Source organism: Odontomachus brunneus, unplaced genomic scaffold, assembly GCF_010583005.1.
Source record: "Odontomachus brunneus isolate Ranch 3 - 2012 unplaced genomic scaffold, Obru_v1 Obru_scaffold_082, whole genome shotgun sequence".
Taxonomy (NCBI): Eukaryota; Metazoa; Arthropoda; class Insecta; order Hymenoptera; family Formicidae; genus Odontomachus; species Odontomachus brunneus.
The window spans coordinates 934,739-941,980 of record NW_022639532.1 but is presented as its reverse complement, the minus strand read 5'-3'; the positions used below and the strand labels follow the sequence as shown (position 1 = coordinate 941,980).

Here is a 7,242-nt window from a genome sequence, read left to right as displayed (position 1 = left end):
TTTTTCGGTGGTCTTCCACGTTCTTCGTTTCTCACGTCAAAATCGCCACTTTTGAATTTTTTAAACCACTCAAAGCACTGTGATTTACCAAGAGCATGCTCACCGTAAGCTTCGACAAGCATTCGATGCGATTCTGCAGCAATTTTCTTCAAATGGTAAAAGAAAATCAATGCTGTCCGCAAATCGTAGTTTCCAGGCACAAAATTCGACATGTTCAACGCTATTACAAACTATGCTGTTGTATGAAACTTGTATTGTTGTGAGTTGAAAATCTTTGTCAGAGATGTCAACAAGGAAATGGCGCCAATGACACGGTATGACGGTAACTACATTGGCAGTTAGGGCCATCTATGGGCAAATTCCGGTTTCATATTTACAGACCTGGTAATACGCCTTTAAAATCATTTGATATCATCATGTTTGCTGGACTTACATTTGAAATTGAAATAACTCTCGATTCAGACCGTGAGTCAATGTCAAATTGCTTGTGAGAGGCGCAACATAGATTAATACCTAATCTGTTAAAAATTCTTTCATTATTTCTGAAATACAACGTGTGATACCTCTTTAAGAGAAATTCTTAAGAGTGCAACGCTTGGGAATTTCTCGGTGTGAAAGTGCTTGCAGTTTCTATTGATAAGCGAAACGACTGTCCCTCTCTGTGATAAATATCAAACAAGTTTGACTAATCGATCAAAGCGTCGAGGGGCTTAAAATCCACGGCATTAGTGAAAGTGAGAGTCGCAATTTTTCGGAAACGCGTCGCCAGTTCTTCTGTACGGTTCTTTTCCACCTTTTTTCCCCCTCGGTCACGAAGTCGAGAGCAACGAGAGGTAAGACAAACACAGCTCGCATTCGCTTGCACTTTTGCTCGCACTTCACCGCCTGACTCGCTCGGCCAGTTATCGCTTTCCTCGACGCGGAAACCTGTCGGCACGAGATCTTTTCGCGCGCGTCTCGAGGCAAGTCGAGAGCCGAGAAACCACGTTCGACATTTAGCAGTCGCGAACGCCGGCGCTCGTTTTCCACCGCAAACGAAAGACCGCGGAGGCGCCGATGTCCCGAGGCTTCGAGATTCCCGTCGAGACATCGAGAGTCGCGGACAAATGGACAGACACGGAGAGAGAAAGGGACTCCTATGGCGTAAAATTATTTCATTTTATGTCAAGAGAGAGTAATATAATAAATGATAAAGTAAATTGTTTTATTTCATGAAAAGTATCAATTTTCAATTGCGCACACGGAGAAAATTTTGCGAGAATTCACGTTAAGATTATTTTTCATTTCAGAACGTTTCCTGTAAAATTGTACTATACTAGAGCCGCAATATAAATTACTATAGAAATAGTAAAAATTTGACGATCTATATACCTAATACACAATATAAGAGATATTCGAGTGATTACAATTTGGTGACACAATTAAATTTTATAAAAAATAAGAAAAAGAAAAATGTTTTTAATCAGTATAATTAAATTTTGAAGTAAAAATCAAACATATATAACATTTCTAAACAAATATGCAAGAATTTTAGTCATCATTCTGTAAAAACAAAGATACAAAAATTTTGTTGCCATTTTTACGATATTTCCTCCATCTATGACAATATACGTATTTTAATTTATTTATTTGTAGAAATTTACATAATTAAAGAAAGAAGAAGGAGAAATCCGTTTATGTGAAATTACTTATCTACCAAAATATCGATCTCCTAGTGTCTCCTAGTTAAATATTTAGCAAAAAAATAGAAGAAGGGAATGTTTTATACGGACTTCGGAGAGAAAATATCTAATTGCATAAAATTGCTCGACGAAGAGATTAATTGCACTTCCTTTTCGTCGAATGTACTCTCCGTTTTGTGTTTCTTTTCCCGAGAAACATTGGCAAGGGGATGCAGAGAGGAAGAGCGGCTTCTATCAAACGACACCGAAACATCCCCCGGAATTTCACTCAGATGCTGTTTTTCTGCTCGCCGGCATTTCAATGAGACAACCCCGACGATCTTATGGGATTAGTATGTACTCTCCCCTTTCTTCTATTTCACCCTCTTCCCCTCCCGGCATTCTCACATCCTTCTGCCGTTCCGTTGACGCGGAATCAAAGATAAATCCGGAGCCCTTTTTATCCTTTGCCCTGGCATGCGTTAAGGATGCGATTCTCGCGGGATATCCTTTGTGAGATATCCTTTTTCTTTTTTTTCACAGAAAATGGAGCGCGCGTCGAATGGAATAAATTAATATCCGCGAAAAAATTATGTATCCAAGTTGAGGGATTACAAAATCTTGACAGCGATAGAAATTAGATAAAATTTGGAAAGTTGTAAAACGTTGTAAATTAATAGAAACATGAATTTTTTGTATGTATATTCTATTAAATATATTCGACAATATTTTGGTATAAAAAAACTAGATTTTATAGTAAATAGTAACGTCCAATTCAATTCTGTTTTGCAAAAGAATCATGCTTCAACGATAACCATCCTGGCCCCGATAAGAATGATCTTAAATCAGTATCAAAATATTTTTTTATTCATTAGAATTATAATAATTGGTTCACGAAACGAATTTAAAAAAAAGAAACAGCATTTCGCAAAATAGAAGTAAAAAATCAAATTTAATCTTTTCACTGACAAATTCGAACTTGTAAAAAAATAAATAAATAATGGTTCCGAGATTTGCGAGAAACCTCCGTAAACTGACAACTACAATTCTAATAAATAAAAAAATGTACAGTTGGTACAGATTTCAGATCACTCTCCTGTTGTGAGGCTAGAACGTCTACCGTTAAAACATCATTCTTCTGCAGAACGGGATTAAAATAGATATACTTAAAATTTGCTATAAAATCTAATTTTTGTCACACCAAGACATTACGTTAAACGTACTTAATAGACGTAGAAAACACAAAATTCACATTTCTATTAATTCACAGTGCTTTACAATTTCCCAAATTCTACTTAATTTTTGCTGCTGTCAGGATCCTGTGATCCCTCTTAATTGAAATCGGACAAAATGCGTGTTTCCTTCTCGCTCGATCGTTCCATCACGGAAACGCGTGGCGGTTTGGTTAATTGCGCGACAGGATCACGCGGTCTCCGATGACTCCTCGATAGTAATCGATTGCGTCGCGACCGACTAAGGTACTGCATCTTAAGAGGCGACTCGACGCGAGGCAAGCCTCTTGCATAATCCGCACGATGCACACGTGCTCTCGCATAACAACGCATTATCCGCACGGACTGCGTGCATGCATGCATGCATGCATCTCTAGTCTTCGCCTCGACGCCGCTGCGTTGCGCGTCTCGTCGAGCTCTCGAAGGCGTTCGCGAAAACGATTTCACCGGCGCGGAACGCCGCACCGTCGTCGTTGCATCGTCGTTGCATCTCCGTTGCATCGTCGTTGCGCCGCCGACCTTGCCCCGCGTCTTTTTTTTTCTTATTCTTCCCTCCCCCTATCTCCTCCTCTATCGTATCACTGCGACTGCAACTTCGTTGAACGTCGCGAAGACGATTGCAACGATAACCACGGATATTTCGTGCAATATCAGATTCTTGTCTCGCAATTATCACTTTTGCACGTGCGTGTATACGAGCGTGAAAAAAAGAGCGGAGAGAAAAACAAAGGTTTCTAAGAACCGTGAAACTTGGGTGCGGAACGCCGTACTATCATTGCATCGTCATTGCATCGCCGACCTTGTCCCGTTGTTCTTCTTCTTTCTTTGTTCTTCTTGTATTCTCCCCTTATCTCCTATTATCGTATCATTGCAACTGCAACTTCGTTGAACGCCGCGAAAGCAATTACAACGATAACCACGGATATTTCGCGCGATTCCGCAATTATCACTTTTGCACGCGCGTGTATACGAGCATGAAAAAAGGAGCGGAAAGGAGAACAGAGGTTTCCGCGAAAGAACCGCGAAACTTCGGCAGCGTTTTCCTTTTAATTACGAGAGGCGCGAGAGGAGAGAAGGATCTCGCCTTAAGGACTTCCTTGGCAGAACCTCTCAACGGCGCGTCACTACCGCCTTGTTATTTTCCTCCTCCTTTTTTCCACTCTCTCTCCCACTTTTTCTTCTCCTTTTTTTTCTTTTTCCGACTGCGGATCTCGGGCTTGTCCTTTCTCAAAGTCCGTCCGTAGAGATGCGAAATTATCTCACGGTGTACACTCCATACTGAAGACGAGAGCACCGTTTTTACGAGCGCAAAAATAATACGAAGAAACGCCGAGTACCTTAACGTGTTAAAATACGAAGCTGCAGTTAAAGGAACGCCCGGTTCTCGCGGGAGAGAAACACTCAAAATATATTCAATTTCGCACCTCTAAGTCGCACCAATTTACTCGTAAATGTCAAATCGTTAATTTTACAATAATGTAATATGAGGAATATCTCGGTTATCATATTTCTCTCTCTCTCTCTCTCTCTCTCTCTCTCTCTCTCTCTCTCTCTCGAATTCTCTCTCGAATAACAAGTTCAACAGCGCTAACTAGACGATTTCGCGTCACTGTCGTTAAATAAGAAATTAGAGCCATCGTTTTCTCTGACGCTGATCAACTTTAACTTTACTTTAACCGATTGGCCAAATTCTACATCGTCCCTTCCTGGTAATTCTATTTCCAAGAAGAGACAAAGCATCAATTAAATTAACCGACCTGTAATTGAGTAGATACAAGATAAATGCGAAAACGATCAACGCCGAGTGTCCGCAGAATGTCTGAAAGACACATTGAATTGACGATCTACCTTTTATTCTTGACGTTTTCGTTGAAAAGAATCGAACCCCAAATCGACGGAGGTCGTAATGAGAAAGTTAAAATAAATTTCGATAAGCTATAAATTTACGTACATCCGTCTATTTGGGTAGTAGAGCTAAGGCGAGGGGAAAGCACAGAATTAAAATAAGAAATCGTGAGATATGAAAAGAACGAGTCAGAAATAAATCGGAATCTCTCGGAGCAACACTTAAAACTAAAGTAAAGTAAAGTAAACTAAAGTAAAGAGAAAAAATTAATTGCAAATAAAGAAAACAAAATGCGTCGGTTTAAATGATCCTCGGTTGTGCGGCTTTACTGCTAAATTTAAATGAAAAATATAGCACCAACTATATTATTTAAGAGTCATATATGTTGCAAAACATACACAACGTCAATTGATCAATTAAACTGACGTGTTACACACTTATTAATTGTAATATCGTAACACAATAAATTTCATATTAATATTTATTACTAAACTGAATTATTGAAGGAAGGACTCACCAACGGCTCTCGACGATTCCTCCCCCATGATTGGTCCAGCCGTCGCGTCGTTACATGCTGTTAATTCGGAGTTAATTCAAACCGGTTAGTTGCACGCACGCGTATTAGTCATCTGCAAAACAAGAGCACACTCGTATGAAGGGCCGATAGTTATATGATGTAACGCATGTTGCAAACCATCTCTCACAAAATCTGTTTCTGTCTTTTTTTTTTTAATTAGAGAGTTATGAAAAGTTTCACGAAACGCAATTTGTCGCAGGGATTTCACTACTCTCACTGATCACGTGTAAACGATAAAGCCGCATCAAGAACTCTCTATATACATTCTTTATCATAATCTCCAATACAAACATTTCTTCTCGCATGATACACGCGCAACGTAATATGAAGATATGAAACAGCGTCAGATTATCGCTGCGAGTTGTTTACACACTTATACGTAGAGATGAATTTTTTTCTACGGACTGTAATGGCAGGCCGCGTATTAATTCCTGTAATTCCGATTAATCATCGTCGATCCGAGTAACCAGTAAACGAGCATCCATCACGGGAAAGTGTTTAATTCCGGCCGCCATGTTGCGACATCCATCAACGTGTCGTTAAACAACGCGTTGGTCGCGCTGATAAGAGAGCGCGACAAATCGCGATAAAAATCCCTCCACAGAGCGCACTATCTCGTCGCGATTAGAAATAGTCCGGCACAGGAAATAGTTCTCGTCAAATTTAATTAAATTTAAATCTGCCAGCGTTGAAAAATACAAATTTAATTAAAGTTTAATTAAACCTTACGATCTTAATAAACCGAAAATAATTTAATTAAAATATGAGGAAAAATTAACGACAAGAAGAACGATGAAGCACGACGAAAGAAATGAGGAATAGTATTTCTCTCTCGTGAAAGAAACGGTATTTTTGAAAAGTAAGCTCTCGACATTATTTATAATTGAGCTCCACTCTAAGGCCGAATTCTACCGCTGATCTTTATCGTCGCTATGATCGTTCAATCTTTATGTATATTGTCATTTACGTTATCGTCACTTCTTATTTATCAAAGGCGTCCTTATGAGTTAGAGATAGCTCGTACAACTCTCACTCTCGCGAAGTGCTTTAGACTTGGACAACAAATTCCAGCAACAAGCTACTCTAAGCTTATCCTAAGCTCCATCTACCTCGTGTCTCGTTTCAGTCTCATCTACATAATACCGAGCGTATCATAATACTTCGTAATCGCTTTGTATTGCCGGGGGCCAGTATCGCGTCGTCGTGCGAGAGACGTCGCTTTTCCATCTAAGATTTTTAGACGTCTCTCTCGCGAGGAGAAAGACAACTCACACGCAATCCCCCGTATAAATTCCACTAATAATATTCCGCTCACGCAACGCACCGTGTCACCGTGAAAAACTCTGCTCGTTGTTTTCTGGTCTCTTGTAACCAGAAAAAAAAATAATGATAAAATAATAATAAAAGTAAATAAATAAACAGGAAAACGCCGTGAAGACGGAAAAGCTGATACGGGCGGGTGCGAGCGGAGTTCTGCTCCGGTTTCTTATGCAAATGACTGATCCTTCTCTTCGTCCTGCGCGTCGGTTAATTGCATCGGCGCGTTTAATTGTCCATCCCGTAGAATGCAGCGGCCGTAAAACGTGCGATTAAGCGCGCACGGGTATTCGTTTTCTCGAACCGAGACGTGACTCGTAAATTCGCGAGATCAGCCGACGAAGGCAACGCGACTTCACGAGAAATCCCATTGTCCTCCGTAAACATAAACACGGGGGGTAATCTCTTTTCTTTTCCGATTTTACGCGCCAGTCGACTCGCGAGCCAACTCACGGCTTGAATTCGGCATTAAACAATCACCGAACTTGTTCGTTTTACATCACAGGCTGTCCAAGAGAGCGATCAACTCTTCGTCTGAAATATCAATCTTTATTTACCTTTCGCGTTATATATATATATATATATATATATATATATACACACACACAC

At 40.0% G+C, this 7,242-nt stretch overlaps 1 protein-coding gene across 2 annotated transcripts in view; it reads right to left on the bottom strand.

Annotated features, from left to right (window-relative positions):
* Positions 1 to 7,242, bottom strand: part of LOC116847761 (extracellular serine/threonine protein CG31145) — an 80,648-nt gene that overhangs the window by 55,030 nt on the left and 18,376 nt on the right. For both annotated transcript variants that reach the window (XM_032823107.1, XM_032823108.1), the window contains exon 2: positions 5,257 to 5,368. The gene's annotated coding sequence lies outside the window, so the exon portion shown is untranslated. The remainder of the gene's footprint in view (positions 1 to 5,256; positions 5,369 to 7,242) is intronic.